This window comes from Bos taurus, chromosome 3, assembly GCF_002263795.3.
Source record: "Bos taurus isolate L1 Dominette 01449 registration number 42190680 breed Hereford chromosome 3, ARS-UCD2.0, whole genome shotgun sequence".
NCBI lineage: Eukaryota > Metazoa > Chordata > Mammalia > Artiodactyla > Bovidae > Bos > Bos taurus.
The window spans coordinates 25,010,141-25,032,056 of record NC_037330.1 but is presented as its reverse complement, the minus strand read 5'-3'; the positions used below and the strand labels follow the sequence as shown (position 1 = coordinate 25,032,056).

Here is a 21,916-nt window from a genome sequence, read left to right as displayed (position 1 = left end):
GACCTATATTTTAAGGAAGACAGTTTTTAATTTTTTAAATGACACATTTTCACTATAATGCTGTGCAATAATACTTTGGTATTAGAAAGCAATAGTTCATCTGTATGTTACATATGTGTATGAATGTACAATTTCCAATGCAGGAATCTTTGTTTTGTTCCCTGATACATCTTAAGACTCTAAATACTGCTAGGAAAATAGGGAGGAGCTTGATAAATATTTTTTGATTGTTTGGTAATATTGAGTGAGTTGCCAAATAGGCTTTTTTTACATGAGGTAAAATTCAATCCCAGAGTTTTTGATGTAAAATATTTTTCACTATTCACCATCCATGGATCTAGTTTTTGTAAAGCACCGAACTAGAATACATATTCTCCTCCTAATGTAAACACAACACTCTCATTGCTAATTCATATGCGAGTTCTTTTCACTCTCAAGAAATAGGCTGCAGTTTTAAACTTGAACATGAAATGTTTCATCAAATAAAAAAATAAGTTACTAAAAAACAATATATTTATTCAGTAATCCCTTTCTATTATAATTTTGTTGGGAAGAAGCAATTCTCTGGAGGAAATGAGGAATGGAATTGACTGACTTTCCCATGATGCGGTGCTGCTGCTAAGTTGCATCAGTCGTGGCTGACTCTGTGCGACCCCATAGGTGGCAGCCGACCAGGCTCCCCCATCCCTGGGATTCTCCAGGCAAGAACACTGGAGTGGGTTGCGATTGCCTTCTCCAATGCATGCAAGTGAGAAGTGAAAGTGAAGTCACTCAGTCGTGTCCGACTCTTCGCGACCCCATGGACTGCAGCCTACCAGGCTCCTCTGTCCATGGGATTTTCCAGGCAAGAGTACTGGAGTGGGTTGCCATTGCCTTTTCTAGGAAAGCCAAACTCATGCAAATCAGGTCTATTGCTTTTGAACACTCACTGCCTTGGGGAGATGGACCAAGCAAACGTGATACATTCATCAGGAAAGGGAGACAATAATAAGGGAGGACACCCTGGCCCTGCGACCTCTTTAGACCTCAGTTTCTCCCTTTATAAAATAAGGGGGTTGGACAGAGGCATATGTAAGATTTCCTCTAGCTCCATTCCAGAGATCTGATAAAAATAGAGTAAAATTCACCCTTGGTCAATTCCAGAATATTGTCTAAGAAGATCTGGAAAGATTTTACAGAAATTTAATGAAACACATACTTTTCCATGGTTCTCTGGGTTTCTGTCCAATTCATGTGTCAAGGTAATGATAAGAACTAGAGTACAGATGGGAGAAAAGACAAATTCTTCTTTACCATCAAAGAGTGACTATTGTTAAATGTCTCTTACTTCTCTGCATGGAAACTCACTAATCCTAACCACATAACAAAACCCACACAATTTTCAGTGTTGTCACCAAAACAAATAACACACATAAAAGCATAAAAATGTCTGTTTAATCTACAAAGTGTGTATTTGTGTTTGTGTACATGTACAAGCATGCATGTAGGTGCGGCTCTGCGTTTCCTTCTGTTAAACTGGATTTAAAATCTTTTTTTGTTGACTAATTCACCATAGGAAGACTGAGCATCTGTTTTTCAAATAGCCTGAGTCTGAAAAGCAAGTGTGATATTTATAACTGGAAAAAAATTCCATAATCACCAAACGACCTTTCTCCACATTGGATGACTTTTCTTTCCTCTCGTCTGCTCCCTCAGTCAAAACTGCAATGACAATCATCATTAAAGAAGAAAAATCTTTCCTTCCTTAGGAAAGTAGATGAAGTTCCTGAACAGGCAATGCCTTGATGTTCCTATGAGTTATAGTTTCTACACTGAAGATTTTAATGGCTACATTTACCCGCTTATCCCACACCCTCTTACAGATTTCCTAGCCAATTTTCAAAAGCTAATGGTGACGAGAAATGGCTGCCTCTCAGCTCTTTGGGGACAATTCACAAAGAGGGCATCGTAATCCACCATCTACCCATTAGTGTCTGGCATTCGAGACAGGTGTTGACTATTTCAGATTGGAAAAAGAAAAAAAAAAGGTGAGGGAAAGAGGAGGAGGTAGGAGGTAACAATTATTGAAATCTGCCATGTGTCAGGCATATGTTATCTCATTGAATCCTTAAGTAATCCCTTTAAATAGGGGCACTAATACTTTATAGATGGAAAAACAGAGGCCCAACGAAGTTAAACAGCTTGTTTCAAGGTCATTTTGGCAGAACTTCATGGAGACCACATACATGGCTCACAATTTTGTGATTATTTCAGAACAGTTTTGAGAGCAAGCCTTTAGGTTCAGAGCGCCTTTCCATAATCCTTAAATTGCACCTAATGGCTATTTTGGCCACAGTATACCTAATAGAGGATGATTTATATCACATGTTCAAGTATATAGAGGTTTCAAAATAGATGATGTATTAAAACTTTAAAATGTCTAAGATTACTTTTTTTTTTTTATCAAAGACTATTTTACAAAGGCTAAAAGAGTTTGAGGAAATTTTCCCAAGCTTGTCTCTCTCTCAAAGCCCATTGTTCTTGTTGCTTTGCACTGTAGGAGTGCATCTTGACACAAAATCTTTTCCTCTGATTATTGGCGAGGTGCTGAGACTCCTGGGGTCCCAGTGGTCACCCTATGACAGACTGCCTGCACTAGAGCAGGAGGAGATTTGTTCACGTTCAGAATTCTCTACAAGGTCCGTTGGGAGCTAGGCCAAGTGTCTCCATTGGAAGGGGTCTCAAGAGTTCAGTTGAGGTCTACTTTCTGCACTCTCAAGCCCACCAAACACCTACTCTAAAAATTGAGTCTATTTGGCAAAATAGGACCGACCAAGGACTTTGTTGGAATCATGGATTAGTGTCTGATTACCTCACCAGAACCCAGGGAAGCATGAAATGGACTGATCAGACAGTAATAACACAAAGATTGCCTGCCCAGAAGGATGCTCTCACTGGCATTCTGCACTAGGGGGCAGCGAGATGCCAGGAAACACACAATACTCTCATTACAGAGAGCAATCATTTCCAACTGTGTCTAATTAGGGAGACTCGTTAACTAAGTGATGGTTGGCAAATATAATTTTTGAACTTCTTTCTTAGTATTTCAGGATAATGGTAGATTTCAAATCTCTCCAATCTGGCTGCAGTATTAAAAACAGGAAATTAATTTGGAAAAAAAAATTAAACCCAATTTAAATTTGGCAAAATACTGTTAAAATGCACCCTTCCACTGGTATCCCACCCTAACACGCAACTAAGCATAGTCCTTAAATTTGAGTTCACAGGGCAGCAAGCGAAGTGAGCACAGAGAAAACGAGTGTTGACCAGAGAGGACAAATGAAAGTGCAACACACCGAACCTGATTCATCACACTCCTGAGTCCTGCAGGGCTCCTACCTGTGTGCGAATTTGATTAAGACCGTTCAAGAAGCTTGGGTGTAATTAGCAGCATGAGCCTAGAGAAAGAAACCATTAATCATCTTCAGAAAACTACACTAGATGTATCCAACAGTGAAGGAAGAGGGTTCCAGTCTGGCACATCTCAAACACCTTAGGAAATAAAATCAGCTTTCTATTGCCGGCAGACATCTACTGAACATGCTTATTGCCAAGTCTTGCCCTCGAGTAGTTACTGATAAAGTCATTCCCAGGATGGAATGAAGTCACAAATGGACACAATCCATTACCTTCTATTTACTTTATCAGCCTCACCTAATTTGAAGCCTGGCAGGAGGGTGCCCTAACCCAAACATATGCCCGACTCCTACGGCAAGAAAGTACTCAAGTAAATGCAGAGAATCTGGCTGCTCGCATAAACCCACTGTCCCAGAGACACACGGTAGATTCATAACAAATTTTCTTTCATACATTGAAAATTCTCCAACTTTCACTTAGGCATTCCTATATTCTAATATAATTACCAAAACCCTTTCAAATGTAAGTGAAAAGTAGTACAGTGTAGGGCACTTAATTCAATATGCTGTCATGAACCATAATGGAAATGAATATGTAGAAAGAATATATGTGTGTATATATATATAAATATATATACATATATGTAAAACTGAATCACTTTGCTGTATAGAAGAAAGTAACACAGCATTATAAATCAAATACACGTCAATAAAATAAATTGAAAAAAATAAGTGAAAAGTAGCTTTTCCATGATGAGAGTGAGAGTTCTTCCTTCTGTTAGCACAATTAATTGGCTGGTACACGGAATACAAGGGCAAATATGCATGTGCTCTCTTCTTCGTCCTTTGCTAGTGTCAGGGGATCTGCTGCCCTGGATGATCGGGGTGAGATTCCCTCAGTCCTCTACCCAGAACTGATTGGAACCTGTGGAGTTCTATGAAGCAAAAAGCCCTATAAAGCCCCAAATAAAATCAATGCAACATTGAAAAAGTCAGGTTTTTGTTGAGAGTTATCTAACACTGTGCAGATATGCAAACCTGTACTTTATGTCAATACTCTGCTGAAAGGATAACCTTTTTGTTAAGTAGATTTACTGCCTAATGGACAGGGATTTGTGAATGTCTTTTTCATACAGCGTTTTTCCTTCAAAAGGAGTCTTGGATCTCCATCAGCAAAGGAGTGTTAGTATGGGCTGTTGGCCAGAAGAAGAAATATTTTTATTACATTGAACTGGCTGCTATAATCGTATTTGTTAAAAGGGGATCCTAACTGTAAAATGAGTTGGAAATATAAGTTAAAAATTGGGTACACATTGCTATGTAACAAACAAGAACAATACAAAGGACCGGGATGCAGTCTGACTGTCTTTACTAAATAAGTTCGCTTCCCTGGTGTCTCAGATGGTAAAGAATCTGCCTGCAATGCGGGAAACCTGGGTTCGATCCCTGGGTTGGGAAGATCCCCTGGAGGAGGGCAGGGCAACCCATTCCAGTAATCTTGCCTGGAGAATCCCCACGGACAGAGGTGCCTGGTGGGCTACAGTCCATGGGGTCGCAAAGAGTTGAACACCACTGAGTGGCTAAGTACAGCACGGCACATGGATGCTTCTTTAATTATAGGTTTCTCACAATTTATTATAAAGGCTACAGTTTGGCATCTCATCACCATGCTGTTATAAGTGTTCCTTATTTAGGAATTATTTCACAGAACTGTCACATTTTCTCAAGGAGACTGTAAGCCCTTTAGATTGGAAACATTGTTTTATGTGCTTTTGGAGCTCATAGTGCCCAGCAGTGAATGTAAAACAGAGCAGGGCTCTCTCTGTGTAAATATCTGTTAATCAACAGAGAAGATGCTTAGAAAGAAATCTGACCCTGGGAATCATAAAGCCCTAGAATGTCAGGGCTGAGCAGGACCTACAGTCCCTAGCCTTGAAGTCCTTTGGGAGGAAAACAGACTGGATCTGATCTAACATGGTTCATATCAGGGGTCAGTAACAAGGGTGTGGGAAGCCAAACCCTGCTAAGCCATCCCCCTGCTAAGACCTGTTTCCTGGGAGTGACTTAGACCAGTAGGCAGACTGGCAGCTAGGGGAAGGAGGCAGCTCTTTCTGAGAGGAGGGAAAAGCCAGAGAATCACATACACGTACGTGCTGACTAAAAAACGACTCCTCCCACCTCTGTCCTTCTTCCTACTTTCTCCCATCTCCCATCAAAAAGGCCATTGGTGGGCAGTTCCCGCTTCCCTTTCACCTATTGCCTATGGGCTGCAAATTCTATGCTTCCTTTCTCTTTTAAGATGCCTTTGACATTCTCAGGGGCTTGATTTTAGGGTGGAAGGTATCAGAGTAGGGTGGGGAGAGAAGAAACCACACATAAAATGGGTCATCTAAGTCCAGAATGTACACCTGATTCTTGTCTTCTACAGTAACACCACCCTCTCTGAACACACTCTGACTTCGTCCAGGAGTGTGGTCGTCATCATTGTTGTTCAGTCGCTCAGTTGTGTCCAACTCTCTGAGACCCCATGGACTGCAGCACACCAGGTTTTCCTGCCCTTCACCATCTCTGGACCCTTGCTCAAATTCACGTCTATTGAGTCAGTGATGCCATCCAACTATCCTGTCCTCTGTTGTCCCCTTGTCCTCCTGCCTCCAATCTTTCCCAGCATCAGGGTCTTTTCTAACAAATCAGCTTTGGCCGAATTTTCTGACTTCATCCAGGAGTGTGCTGAATCAGATTGCCCACCGCGCTTCCTGACTCTATTCAGTGAGGCTGTGTTGATAGCCTGAAATTTGCTGCGGTGGGAGCATTTACACTATGGCACTAGCAATGCTACGAATCAGAGCTTCCCTCCTGAAGAGCAGGTTATTAAATATTTAGCAGCACACTGTGGCCCCATCCCAGGAAGGTCTGTGGGTCTGAGACTGACTTAGAGCTGATCTTGACTTAAAAGGCCAAGGCTGTCGCTGAGAAAATACTGAAGGGCAAAGCAGATTTTCTCCATCCTCCCCCTTCCTGCCCCTAATACACATTGTGCAGCCATGTGCCATGTGAATTCATAATTAAATGTCTGTTGATGCTGGTTCAGTGGTGGCTGGGCCTTTAGCACTATCCTTCAAAATGGGCCTATAAAAAGCAGGTGACGAGGTAAGGACAGAGAGGCCACTGTGGTAGAAGCAGGGCCAACCCACTCCAAGGCTCTCCTTTCCTCTTGGCCATCTCAAGGGTTACTTCCTCACTCAGGACCTGAGCACTGTGGCTGTTGCTGTGGGAGGTCCCCACTACTCCCTGCCCACAGGTGATGAAGCTCCCTCATACTCTGGTGGCCCCTTGGAAAGGCATTGGTCATTGTGGCATAGTGATCTTTGAGCCTAGCCTCAGGATACAGAATGCCTGTTTTTGAAGCTCATTGAACAAGCTGTGCATCCTTGGGCAAGTTACTTAACTTCTCTGTGCCTCATGTATAAATAAGGGCAAATACAGTACCTTGCTGCTAAGTCACTTCAGTCATGTCTGACTCTATGCGACCCCATAGATGGCAGCCCACCAGGCTCCCCCGTCCCTGGGATTCTCCAGGCAAGAACACTGGAGTGGGTTGCCATTTCCTTCTCCATTTAACTCTAATCCCTGTCTTTTCAAAGCTGATGATGGGTTGACATCTCTGACAGATCTGCGCTTGGGATTGTTTTAAAGATTGAATGAGAAAATCGATAGAGAGCCTTTCTCGGCACAGCATTTAGCAATAATCAAAGCCATCATGATGGATATTATTTTGGGAGCTTTTCCTTGCATTAGTCATTAGAACAAACATAGTTATCCCATACATGCTGTTTCAAGTGTGGAAAGCTTATGGGTGAACCAAGAAAAAAATCAAACAATATCAACAGCTGCCTCATGAGTGACAATTTGTAAAACAGTTTTCTTTTGATAACAATAAACTTGTTAATTAATATATTTTTAAAATATTTTAGGTCTTTGGAAGAGATGGTAAAAAATCATGAACACAGTATATTTAAAACTCTACAGGTATAGAATTTTGGGAGCTGTGGGAGAGAATGTGAGTGTGAGGCAGGAGAAGGCTTTAAATCATTTTGTACTTGGCGTAGATCTGTCAGAGATGTCAACCCATCATCAGCTTTGAAAAGACAGGGATTAGAGTTAAATGGAGAAAGCAATGGCAACCCACTCCAGTACTCTTGCCTGGAAAATCCCATGGACAGAGGAGCCTGGTAGGCTGCAGTCCATGGGGTCGCTAAGAGTCGGACACGACTGAGCGACTTCCCTTTCACTTTTCACTTTCATGCATTGGAGAAGGAAATGGCAACCCACTCCAGTGTTCTTGCTGGAGAATCCCAGGGACGGGGGAGCCTGGTGGGCTGCCGTCTATGGGGTCGCACAGAGTCGGACACGACTGAAGCGACTTAGCGGCGGCAGCAGCAGAGTTAAATGAGTACAGAGGCTGACGGAGAACAGGATGAGTTCTGAAACAGCCATACACAGAAGACTGGGTACCAGGCTAGTTTTCATTAGAGATGGGGACCTGCTTACTTGAAGAACTTGGATCAAATGTTTGATATTTGCATTGCAAATACTCACCTGGTTAATCTTATGGATCCAGATCTGAAATACTGATATCAGGTAGGACTAGATCTTTAAAACAAAAGCAAAGTGAGCTTTTCTGGTAAGTGGCCTGAGCTGACCTCTAAAAATGGTGCGCTATTCACTTGACCCAGAAAACGCCACAAAATCATGCAAATCAAGGGTTCTTTGTGTTCACTTTAAGAACACTCATGAAGTCACCCAGGCCATTAAGGGCATGCATATCCAAAAAGCCACCAAGTATCTGAAAGATGTCACTTTAAAGAAACAACACGTGCTAGTCCATTGTTCGGTACTAGTGACTTTAGCAGCAGTCCGTTGTTACAAACGGTAGAGTTGGTAGGTGTGCACAGGCCGAACAGTGGGTCTGGATGGGAAGGGTTGGTGGCCCCAAAAAAGTGCCGAAGTTTTACTGCACATGCTCAAAAATGCAGAGACTAATGCTGGACTTTAGGGCATAGATGTAGATTCTCTGGTCATTGAGCAGGTCCAAGTGAAACAAAGCCCCGCGGGTGCAGGATTTACAGACCTCCTGGTCGGATCAATTCCTCCATGAGCCCTCCTGGCCACATTGAGATTATCCTTACAGAAAAAGAACAGATTGTTCCTAAACCAGAAGAGGAGGCTGCACAGAAGTAAAAGATAGCTCAGAAGAAACTGAAGAAACAAAAACTTATGGCCTGGAAATAAACGCTGCAAAAAATAGATGCAAATAAAAGTTAAAAAAAGAAAAAAGCAAAGTGACTGAAGTTTATTCTGGATAGAGACCCTTAGGGCAACCCTATCTCTGGATAAGACCTGTTGCTGCTGTATTCTGGCTCCTCTGGTTCCTGATGGGTGAATTTCTAGAATTCCCCATCCATTCTCTTGGGTAGAATAAAAGTATCCACATCACTTCCTATTCAACTCAGAGTCTTAATAGTTGATTTTGCTAACTGGATAAATAAATATACCCCAAGATTTTGGTAAAATTAAAAGAAAAAATTTTTAAGTATTTTCTTCTTTCCAAGCTACCTACAGTTTTCAAAGGAATCACAGTGACTCCTGGACTAACTCAAAGGGATGCCCTGCTGAGGAAGGTATTTTAGGCAATGGGCTGGGGCAGTGGAAAAGGCTTCGCTAGAATCATATCACCTAGATAACTTCCTCCTGTGCCCATGTGCCTGGCACATAGTAACATTCAATAAATGTTCCTGGAACTTAGCAGCCAAAACCACACACTAAAGAGAATTTTCACACATTCTTAATATGGGAATGCCAACTAAGTACGTGGCATTTTATCAGCTACACTTAGCACTTTGGAGGGAACCATGTCTCTGGATTAATGAGCATTTGAATGAAAGGAGGAGTATATTCTCTTGCAGTTTAGACAACACTACAATGCCTTATGGAGAAGGTGATGGCACCCCACTCCAGTACTCTTGCCTGGAAAATCCCATGGATGGAGGAGCCTGGTGGGCTGTAGTCCATGGGGTCACAAAGAGTTGGACATGACTGAAGTGACTTAGCAGCAGCAGCACAATGCCTTATATTCATTGATAAGAACTCAGCAGTCCAGAAACATCTTTTCTGTGTATGCACAGTACTTGTCTGGTGATCCTTGCTTCATGAATTAAATATGATCACTAATTAAAATTATTGAAGTTCTGGTGTAAATATGCAGAGCTTTGAGATGGTATCCAATTCCGCCTCTGTAGTTTCTCAGCCAAACGACCTTGGATCTATCTTTGTGACAGTTTTCTCATTTATAAAAACAGATCTAATAACACAAACTTCCAAAGATTGTTGTATATACACAATAAATAAATGTGTATATATATATATTACATATATACACATATATTATATATATATACAACTTACAAAATGCTTCATATATACTGAAGCATTTTGTAAGTTGTAAAATTCCATGTAAAATAAAATATTAATACCTGTAAAGAAAAAATTCAAAATTTCCTTAGAAAGTCCTGAAGAAATGGGTTAAATCAGGTGATCATGTCTTTAATTTTCAACTTGGATATGTCCTGAAGATCTTCCGACAGCCTCTGAGCTTAGGCTGTTTGATTGTTGCTCTTTTGTCTCTCTGGTTTCTTGGCCCATCCCAGCAATCTAGCACGTGAGTCTAATTCAGTTTTGCTCCATGCATCAGAGAGTTTTAAGACAGCTATTAAAACACCACATGGAAAAGCTTTGCAGGGAATTCTACTCCACACAGAAACCACAGAAACCACTACACACCTTAACTATCTCCCCGCCCCCCAGAGTTGGCTAAAATTACGGCTCCATTATGTTAGTACAAGCCAACCAGTTTTATTGCTTGGAGCAAAATCTGAGGTCCAACATGAACTTCAGAGCATAAAAAGTAAGGCAAACCTCAAAAGGAAACAAGCTTCTTTGGGTTTTGAAACAAATATTACATATCAGAGGCATTCTTCTAACAGAGGAGACCAAGCAAAGCCAAGAGGCGTCCTGCTAATTGCTCCACAAATGTAAAATTGGAATCAGGGACTCACCCCAAAGAAAGATCTCTTTTCATCATCAGATATTAAAGGCTACAACCTTTCATCAATTCCCTCCTCAGACATGAGACCCTTATGTGCCTTCCTTGAGTCCCTTCAGTGTTGAGTTACTATCTTCCACATTAAAAACTAAGATATGTGTGTGTGTGTGTGTGTATATATATAATATTTATTTATTTACTTGGATGCCTTGGGTCTCATTTGTGCCACCCGGGCTCCTTTGTTGCACAGCGCATGGACTCTCTAGTTGTGGCACACAGGTTCGAGAGCATGTGGGCTTCAGTGGTTGCGGTGCTCAGAATTAGTTGCTCCACAGGATGCAGGATCTTAGTTCCCGAACCAGGGATCAAACATGTGCCCCTTGTATTGCAAGGCAGATTCTTAACCACTGAACCACCAGGGAAGTTCCTAAATATTAAGATATATTTTAAAGATATATTTTCGAGACTCAATATGAGCTCATTAGTTACTCAGTTTTACTTTTTTGGCCTTGCTATGTGGCCTGTGAAAATCTTAATCTCCTGACCAGGGATCGAACCCATGCCCCCCGGATTGGGAGTGCAGAGTCTTAACCACTGGATCACCAGGGAAGTCCCAGTTACTCTACTTTAGCCCTTTCCTTCTGTTTTCTTTTTCCATTTTCCTTTCTCTAATTAAATGCCATTTATTCCCTAGGCATTGGACCTAATTCATGAACTTGTATGGATCTGGCACTAAGACTTCAAAATAAACAGCTGATGCTCTTTCTAATGAGCTATCCATGCCCCACATTTGCTTCTTGGTTAGGGTTATCTCACTTATTTGTTCACTACAAAGTCACTAATACAGCTTAATTTCTATGTCCTTCTTGAGTGAGTGCAGAACATCTAAGGATGCGTCTGATTATCACAAGGATATAAGACTGTCCTGATTACCAGCCCTCTATCCTATTTGACCCCAAATTCAAGAAAGTGTCCAAGAAATGTCAGTGTCGTGGTAATCAAATTTCATTCCCTGTATGATCTCTGATACCTAGAAGCAGAACAAAAATTCTCTGACGACCTGATCTGATTTTTAAGCCTAAAACTGTGATCTTCAGATTATGTTATGGGAAGAAGGGGTGTGCATGGATGATCCTGGCTGAGATCAGATCTTCTAGTGCCTGAGTTTTTGTTATGTGAGGAGGGAATGTTGCATCTATCTGAACACTGGGGGTGTCAGGAAAACTGTAAGAGTGCATCTTGAGCAAGAGGTGTGGCAAACAATCTGTGTCCTGACTCAATTCAACAAAAAAAGAGGCAGAGTCCTCCTCAACAAGCGTTTGTTAAATTGGTATGGTTAAATGTCCTTTATGTGGGACTGCCTTTGTGGCTCAGATGGTAAAAAATCCGCCTGTAATGCAGGAGACCTGGATTCGATCCCCGGGTCAAGAAGATCGCCTAAAGCAGGGAATGGCTCCCCACACTTCGGTATTCTTGCTTGGAGAATTCCATGGACAAAGGAGCCTGGCTGCCTGCAGACCACAGGTTGCAAAGAGTAGGACATGACTGAAGTGACCAACACTCTAAATGTAACAAGTTGTAAAGGATGCCCCCAAATGACCAAGATATGAGTCTGAAAGTGAGCTAATAGTGCTTATACTTCAAAATAAGTTCCTTAAAAGGCCTTTTTCTGTGCAGACTGACCACCCAGTTGCTCTGTCAGGGGAGTTAGGGTGCGTTGCTCTCCAGAGCTGGTTCTTTGCAGCAATCCCAACTTTAATAGGAGAAGGCAATGGCACCCCACTCCAGTACTCTCGCCTGGAAAATCCCATGGAGGGAGGAGCCTGGTAGGCTGCAGTTCATGGGGTTACTAAGAGTCGGACACAACTGAGTGACTTCACTTTCACTTTTCCTTTCATGCATTGGAAAAGGAAATGGCAACCCACTCCAGTGTTCTTGCCAGGAGAATCCTAGGGATGGGGGAGTCTGGTGGGCTTCTGTCTATAGGATAGCACAGAGTTGGACATGACTGAAGCAACTTAGCAGCAGTAGCAGCAGCAGCAACTTTAATGGCTGCCCAGGACCCAAGAGTTGTTCCAGGAAGGCAAGAGGTGATGGAGACCTGCTTCTGAGTGAGGAAACTGGGGTCAAACCTCCAATTCATGTTAAAAGTATCAATCGATATTAATACAGACTAGAGAGAGGACAGATTAGAGTGTGGGGGGTGTCTGAAGGAGTTCCGGAGATCTTTTTTCCTAGAACTCTTGTCATTTCCTTCAGATCTCCACTCAACTCTCCCTGTTTGAGGGAAGGGTTTCTTGGGAGATGGTCAAGAAAGTGAGGGGGAGGAGAGTCAGGAGCGGAGGCATCACTGAACCCAGAAGGGGAGACAAACACTAGTATGTCATCAAAGGAAATTAGGTTACCAGTATCCTCAGCAAAAGAGTCATACTTTAGTAAAACTGCTTCCTGCCTAATCCTTCACTCCTGTAATCCTGTACGTCCTCATAACTCACCTATCTCCCTTACTATATGGATCTCACGTGGTTTAATGACCATGTGATAAAATAGAAGAAAGTTAATGCTTATGATAAATTTCAAGGCCTTACACCTGGTTATGGTTATTAATTTTCCCCTTACACAGGTACTTGGAGTCTATTTATTGGTTATATCAGGGCAATAATTCATTATAATTATTTCTTTCCTATTGATTTCCTAATATAGGCCTTACAATAGCTCTTTCAATAGTAAAATGAAAAGACCACTGGATTTAGTATCAGAAAACCTGATTATTAGTCCTGATTGCAACCACATGGTCTTGAAAAAACATTTATGTACTCAGAATCTAGACTTTCACAAAATAATACTTACAGTAAAGAGTCACTCATTCAATCACTGTTTACTGAGCAGTTACAATGGACTTCCTGATAGCTCAGTTGGTAAAGAATCCACCTGCAATGCAGGAGACCCTGGTTCGATTCCTGGGTTGGGAAGATCCCCTGGAGAAGGGATAGGCTACCCATTCCAGTATTCTTGGGCTTCCCTTGTGGCTCAGCTGGTAAAGAATCTGCCTGCAATGCAGGAGACCTGGGTTTGATCCCTGGGTTGGGAAGATTCCCTGGAGAAGGGAAAAGCTACCCACTCCAGTATTCTGGCCTGGAGAATTCCATGGACTGTATAGTCTACGGGGTGGCAAAGAGTCGACTTTCACGACTGAGCGACTTTCACTTTCACTACGTGCCGAACAGTGAAGTAGGCATTATGAATAGAATGCACTGGCATAAGGCATAATTACTCTCCTTAAAAAGCATTAGCCTGGGGAAGAACATACACAATGACAGAGAAAAGAGATTATAGTTAAAAGTATTTCATAACAAAGAGCTATACAAAGTATCTGTTTCTTTTATGATATTATTTGCCCTAATTTATTCCCTAATAACATTTGCTATGTGGGTACCTATGCTACCCTGGAGATGGAGGATGCAAAGATTAATAAAATACAAGAAATTAAAGGAAAGGAACTAAGACTATATTTCTCAACGTGGTGAGACTTCAAAACTAATTTTAAAAAAAGAGATAAATTGCATAATTGGCAAGCATAGTATGAAACCATTTGTGTAAAATTTCAAAATCATACAGTAAAAGTATTATAGAATATTAATGGATACAGATAAATAGATACACAGGCTGAGGGGATGTTCATTCATGATAGTGTTTGCTTCTAGGAGGAGAGAGAAAGGAATGGAACAGGAGATGAAAATAAGGACAAAGTGTTTCTCCATTCTTTTCCCAGTGTTTATTTAAAAAAATAAAGAAAGACAAACTAGAAACCATCACGATGGTACAAATGTGCTTTTATATCACGCTGTGTGCTTTCTTGCACTTCAAAAAGTACTAGAAAGAAGTCTCTGCCTTCAAAAGACCCATAATCTAGTAAGGGAGGCAGGCATGTGAACAGTCATTATGTAAAATGATGTGGGTTCTATGATGCATCACATCCTCCCTGTGTCTTATCTCCCTGCCTCATGGGAAGCTGCCATTTGAAGAAATGGAAGGAATTCTTTGTCGGTGTCTCTTGCTCATTCTCTTTCTATCTACACAGTGGCCCCACTTCCACCTCTTCAGAAGACCAAGGCTCTGCAAGTTTCTTCCCCTTTTCATATTTTTGTCTAAGATCTTCCTTCACCAGTCTTGAGGACTTGCTCCTTTTCTTGGGCTGAGAGAGAGATTCTGACCCTTTCTCTCCTGTACTACAGCAAATGACCCCCTTTCCTTTTACCTGTTTTCGAACTTGGTTCCTTCAATCCTCTTATCCCCCTTCAGTTTTCAATCCCTTCTTCCCAATTCCTCTCCCTCCCATTTCACAAATGCATAGCTATCTCCACCTAATCCCAGTCTTCCCACTAACTATTTTGTGGAATCCTATCCCAAGGCCACAGGTGCAAGGCCTCGCATCAAGGCCACAGAAGCGGAGCCCAGAAGCAAGGTCACCTTTAAAATTGTCTAAGCCCCATTGCAACCACTGCCAAAACCCCTTGATCCTTACCAGCCAGCTTCCTGACCCCAAATTAGGCAAAAATGCCCACCCCTGTACTCACCCTGTAGCACCCAACCAATCATTTAATGCTACCCTTCGGGCAGGAATTTTCTTTGTCTTGAGGCTATAAAAATTGGCTACTAGCCCACAAAAAATGTCAACTCTCCCTGGTTTTTCAAGAGGTCAGCCTGCTATGTTCGCAGCTTCCACATTATCTCTGCTCTTTGTTCTTAATAAATTCACTCCTTTCTGTAATGCTCTGTGTCTGGAAATTCTTTTCCAACCTGCTTTAGGACTGCCATACACATTTTCCATATGATCTTCTTTTATTCAGAGTTAAATTTTCCCAAACATGGGACTTGAGGCCCACCTCCTGATAAGACACATGCCTCCCATCTTGCGCCCTCCTTCCTCCTTCTCTCATCACCACCACCACCATCACCACCACCAACTCTATTGAAATTGCATCCTTGAAGATCACCAGTGGTGTTCTCATCACCAAGTATGGTTGCCTGGCCCTGTTCTACCTAGATCTCCATAGGGAAGGATTCAAATGCCATTTTGTGTCCCTTTCTCTGACCTGATTCCCAAGATACCACCCTGTCCTTACTCTGTCTTTCTACCTTTGGCTGTTGCTTCTCTGGCCACCAGGCTCTTTCTTTTCTTTCTGTCTCATAAATGAGGACCTCTAGATATTCCATAGAATTCTGTGCTCAAACGTCTGTGCTTCTCTCTGTTGGATATTCTAGCTTCTCCCATGGCATCCACTTCATCTCTCTACTGACAATCCCTGAGTCAATGTCTCCAAACATGGCCTGTGAACTACAGTCCATATTTTGGATTTTCTGATGAATTTCTACTTTGATGTTTTACAGTCATCTCAAACTCAGGATGTCTAAAAGCTGAGTTCTTTATGCCTCTTGTTGTTCTGTTAGTTGCTCAGTCATGTCCACCTCTTTGTGATCCCATGGACTGTAGCCTACAAGGCTTCCCTGTCCATGAAATTCCGCAGCCAAGAATACTGGAGTGGGCTGCCATTTCCTCCTCTGGGGGATCTTCCCACGCCAGGGATCAAACCCAGGTCTCCTGCATTGCAGGTGGATTCTTTACTGTGTGATCCACCACAGATAAAATCACTCCCTCCCCTGGCCCTTTCACAAACAATAAAAATCACCTAAGTTCAATTAGCTAAATTTGTCAGTTTCTGAGACTTGTCATTTTCCCCAGTCATCCTACTTCAAATCCTCCTCCATTCTCCTTTTGGATATACAATCAGTTACTTTCTTTCTAGAAACTCTTGAATCTGTCACTTCTTTTTTTATTCTCATGACAATTCATCTAGTTCAACTGATAACTACCTCAAACCTAGACTATTGAAAATACTTCCTACTGGGTCTATGCAAGCCTCCAAAACCTTCTTCCATTTATAACCTATTAATTTTTTTCAGAGACATCAATTTAATCATTTCATGTTTCCCTCACAGTATTTTAATTGTCTAACTCGTAGACTGCAAATTCTGTTCCACATGATCAAGACCTTTGGTCTCTAGACATGATTGCTCCTAGTTACTAAACACCAGAGAGATTAAGCTAAACAAGTTTCTTCAGAAAAACAGATCATTGCTTTAAATATATTTTAGAGCATATACCCTTCCGAGCAAAAGTGATATCTTCATGTCAAAGAGTAAAATAACACATCCACAATTATCTCCATCACAAAGGCTGAAAATCTGGTCCTAATAAATCATTTTTCCACAAACATTTTCCTAGGTTGCTGCTAAATTTATAAGGTATGCATGACAAGTTGAATAATAAACACTATCTAATGCATTATTGTGATTACAATAAAATGTGTGAATAATGAAACTCTATCCCTGTTCAGTCACCTAAATACTTATGCAAAGACAGAGGTGGCTGACATAATGAAAAAAAATATGAAAAAGAATGTATGCCAATGTATAACTGAGTCACTTTGCTGTACAGCAGTAATTAACACAACACTGTAAATCAATTATACATAAATAAAATTTTTTAAGACAACAGAGGTAGTTGAAGACAATATTCCTAACCTTTAACTAGTTTAACCAAAACTCAATTATTAAATACATATATGGAGTCATAAGGGCTTCCCAGGTGGCTCAGTGGGTAAAGAATCCACCTGTAATGCAAATGTAGGACCTGGATTCCACCCCTGGGTCGAGAAGATCCCCTGGAGGAGGGCATGGCAATGCACTCTGGTATTCTTGGCTGGACAACTGCATGGACAGAGGGGCCTGGTGGGCTACAGTCCATGGGGTCTCAAAGAGTCGGACACGACTGAAGCAATTGAGCACGTACACACACACACGCACACACACACACACACAGAGTCATATGCATTTTTTGATATCAGATGATTTTTCACTGGTATTTATACAATTTGGGGGGTTTACTCCCCACACGTCTATTCAACATACCCTGCCTGAGAAACTGGTATGTTAGCTGTAACACGTAGGGCCACACACCATAGTAACATTTAGCAGAAAACAAAGAGGACTAACACAAAGTATCAAGGTTGTGAAGGGTAAAGAAGAGGTAAGGTCAGGAAACAGGACTGACTTCATTTTAGAAAGCATTTCACAAATTTTCATACTAAAAATACTGACTTACCTTGGAAGTGGAGGAAATGTTTCATCAGAGTTAGAAAACTTGCTTAAAAACAAAGGTAAGGTTAAGCAGACACTTCTCTTGATGGAGAAGCATTAACAGAGAGGAGGACCTTCTTTGTATATATCTTATTTAACCACCTTTATGCAAGATGTGCAAACAGTTACAGTGAAACAAAAGCTTTTAGAATTTGGTGCTAGGCGGTTTCTTTCATTGCCGTTTTGTCTAATTCCTTCATTTTGCAGATGGGAAAAGGAATCTATAGCATGGAGACTTGGTCAAGGTGTCACATAAAGGAAAAAACACATCCTGATTCCCAGACAATGGGCCTTCCTCTACCACTCTGCCTTGCCTTCACTGGCAGACACTGACAGTGACGCTGTGTGCCAAGGGAGTAATTAAACACTGCAGGGAGACTTGACAAAGCTTTCTGAATTGAGCAGGCACGTGTGTCAAATGACATTCATTGTATAAAATGTAAGTAGATGCATTGAAGAAAACATAATCTAAACTCTAGTTAGAAGTTTAGAGGCTTTATATAATGCAGCAATCCCACTCCTGGGCATACATCTAGAGAAAACTAATCCAAAAAGATACGTGCAGCCCTGTGTTCATGGCAGCATTATGTACAATAGCCAGGACATGGAAGCAAATTAAATGTCTATTGACAGATGAATAGATAAAGAAGATGTGGTACATACATACAGTGAAATATCACTCATCTATTAAAAAATAATGAAATAATGCCTTTTTTCAGCAACATGGATGGACCTAGAGATTTTTATCTTAACTAAGTCAGAAAGAGAAAGACAAATATCGTATGATATCCTTTATATGTGGAAACTAAGAAGATATGATACAAATGAACTTATTCACAAAACAGAAACAGACACACAGACATAGAAGACAAACTTACAGTTACCAAAGGGGAAAAGGGCAGGGGAGGGATATATTAGGATTGGGATTAGCAGATACAAACTACTGTATATAAAATAGATACGCAACAAGGTCCTACTGTAGCAAAGGGTACTATATTTAATATCTTGTGGAAAAGCATATGACAAAGACTATAGACATAGAGCTGAACTACCTCACTGTATACCAGAAACTCAAACAACACTGTCAATCAAATATACTTCAATTTTAAAAAAAGAAATTTCTTTTATGAAACGTTGAAAAAAACCTCATAGGCTTTGATGATCAGTTATAGGAAGGGTGACTGTTTAATGCTTTCCCATAACTCTCAGCTTAATGTGCTGCGGTTCTGGTTAAAAGGCCTTGGCTCACCAGATCTAGAAAAAAAGTGGGAACAAAATAGAAAACATTACCTTACAGCTGTACAAAACTAGAATATCTTTGTACTTGGAAAGCTGTGTTGAGTTTTAAGCGTAAAACCTAGAAAGGGACTGAATAGCTGGAAAGAGTCACAAAATGGCAAACAAACTGGCCATAGGGTAGGAGGGACTTCAGTGGGGACTGAATGGCTGGAACAAATTTAGATCAGAGAGGGAGAACTATTATAGTATGTCTTAGTCTGTGTGGGCTCATAACAGAATACCACAGACTTCGGGGGTTTGAAAAAACAGAATTTTGTTTCTTATAGTTTTGGAATTAAAAGTCCAATATCAAGGCACTTGCAGGTTGAGTGTCTAGTGAGAGTTCACTTCTTGGCTCATGGAGGCCCTCTTCTCACTATAATGTAACATAGCAGAAAGAGGAATCTCTCTGGAGTGTCTTTTATAAAGGCAATAATCCTCTTAATGAGAGTTCTACTTCCAAGGACCCATCTCCTAGTACCATCACATTAGGAATTTAGTTTCAACATATAGATCTGGTGAAGGACAGGGAAGCCTGGCGTGCTGCAGCCCATGGGGTTGCAAAGAGCTGGACACGGCTGAGCAATTAACAACAACAACAATATGAAGTACAGTAGAAATACAGAACAAAAAAATTATGGAATTAAAAAGAGTGATAAGTGACTTGGAACTTCATATATTACTAATGGGGTATAAACTTGGAGAAGGCAGTGGCACCCCATTCCAGTACTCTTGCCTGGAAAATCCCATGGATGGAGGAGCCTGGTAGGCTGCAGTCCATGGGGTCGCTAAGAGTCAGACACGACTGAGCAACTTCACTTTCACTTTTCACTTTCATGCATTGGAGAAGGAAACGGCAAGCCACTCCAGTGTTCTTCCCTGGAGAATCCCAGGGACGGGGGAGCATGGGGGGCTGCCATCTATGGGGTTGCACAGAGTTGGACACGACTGAAGTGACTTAGCAGTAGCAATGGGGTATAAATGGGTACAATCCTTTTAGAAAACTCTGTGGTTGTAGCTACTAAAGCTAAACATATGCCTGTCCTATGACCAGCTTTTCCATCCCTAGTTACATACTCAGGAAAGTGAGTACATATGTCCAAAGAAAAATCCATATAAGAATTTTATAGTAGTATCATTTGTAATATCTCAAACTGCAATGTCCCAATGTCATTGAGATGACCCAGATGTCAATCAGCAAGAGAATACACAAATAAATCACAGTACGTTCATACATGGAATACTGCAGTCATCAAAAAGAACACATGATTTATAATGCAACAACATGTATGAATTTCACAGACTTTATGTTAAGCATAAAGAGTTCATGTGTATCATTTAAATTAAATTTAAGAACAGGAAAAGTAATTGATGATGGTAGAATAGTGTTAATAGTCAGAACAGAGTTAATTTCCTTGGGGGTGTAGGTATTGTTTGGAAGAGGCTTGAGGAAATCTTCTATATGACTGAAAATGTTCTAGATCTTGGTGTGTACATATACCAAAAGGCATTAGAGTGAACATTTAATACTGCCATTTGTTTGTTTTACCTCAGCAAAAAAAAATACGGAAGGTAGGAAGAATGTGATTTAAAGGTGGGTGGTTGTGGTATAACAGGAAGAATGACTGCATTTGTTTTCATCATTCCTCCAATTATGAAGGACTGAGTGTATTCAACAGAGGGGACCCAAAGACAATATGACTCACTACTTGTCCCTGAGAAGCGCACAGTCAAGTGAGAGAGCAGATCCACCAATAACTCTAATATAATTACCATCATCAAGGCATGCATACGTACTGTGGAAATATGGCGAACTTAAATAGGAAATAGGAAGTCAGTCTTCGTTGTACAGAGGAGGTACATCTGATTTATATAGGACTTTTTTTAGAAGGGCATTCTAAAAAAATCCTATATACATGAAGGCACAGAATTACCTAGCAGGTTTGAGTTGTGGAATTGTTAGGTATGACAGGGGCTGGGACAGAGGAGGGAAGATGAGGCTGGAATGGAGCCCGGAAGAAGGGCCAAGTAAGTAATAGTAAGGGTTGAGATTGAAGCAGGATGTGACATGATCATATTGGCAGGACAGAAGGACAAACAGGTGGCCATGTAGAGGGAACATAGAGGGGAGAAGAGGAGACAGTTCTGATACCTCCTGGATACACACAAGTATGCCCACCTAGTGGGTGAACTGGACTATAGGCTGGATGGTAGGAAAATATTGGTAGAATTAGGAATGAAAAATATAGCCTTGTTAGTACAAACTGATCAGTATAAGATGTTGCTTTGATCATTGATACCTGAGTTCCTTAGCAGTGTAGCATGAGGGGAATTTTGCAGCATGGCTTATGGTCTAGACTTTGTCCTGATAGGCAGCAAAGGTAAATTTTGCATCTTTCCCTAAGCACTCTGGGCTTCCAGAGGACCCCCAGTCATCCTCCTCAAGCTCAAACTATTGCTTCTGACTTGCTTAGTTTTTACAGTTTGTAAATGATAGTGTAATTCAATTCCTGTGTACATAATTTTTATTTATTATGTACTTATATCAATAACATGTTATGTTTATATAAGTTTATAATATAAAATGTTTAAAATGGAAATACACAGTGAAGAGGACTTCAAAGTTGGATAGGTTTTTAAAATTTTTTTCAAGTATCATGAATAGATAAGTATTCTGACTTTTCAGGAGATCAAAGAAGAAAAATATAATCAATATAATCTGAGGCATATTCTGATACTATGTAAAAATAATTATGACATTAATAAATAGTTTGTATTTCTGAAGTGCAAAACAACATAATTCTTTCAACATAAGCATCTGATTAATTAAATTTGATTATATTGCAAATAATATAAATGTTGGGTGGAAATGGAACTCTTAAGTTTGTGTTGTTAAAAGTTGAATGGGCAAGCACATTTTTTTAATCAGAATGGCAAACAG

General features: G+C 40.8%; 1 protein-coding gene across 7 annotated transcripts in view; it reads right to left on the bottom strand.

Moving 5' to 3' along the window:
• Positions 1-21,916, bottom strand: part of SPAG17 (sperm associated antigen 17) — a 256,137-nt gene that overhangs the window by 224,729 nt on the left and 9,492 nt on the right. The gene's annotated exons all lie outside the window — the stretch shown is intronic.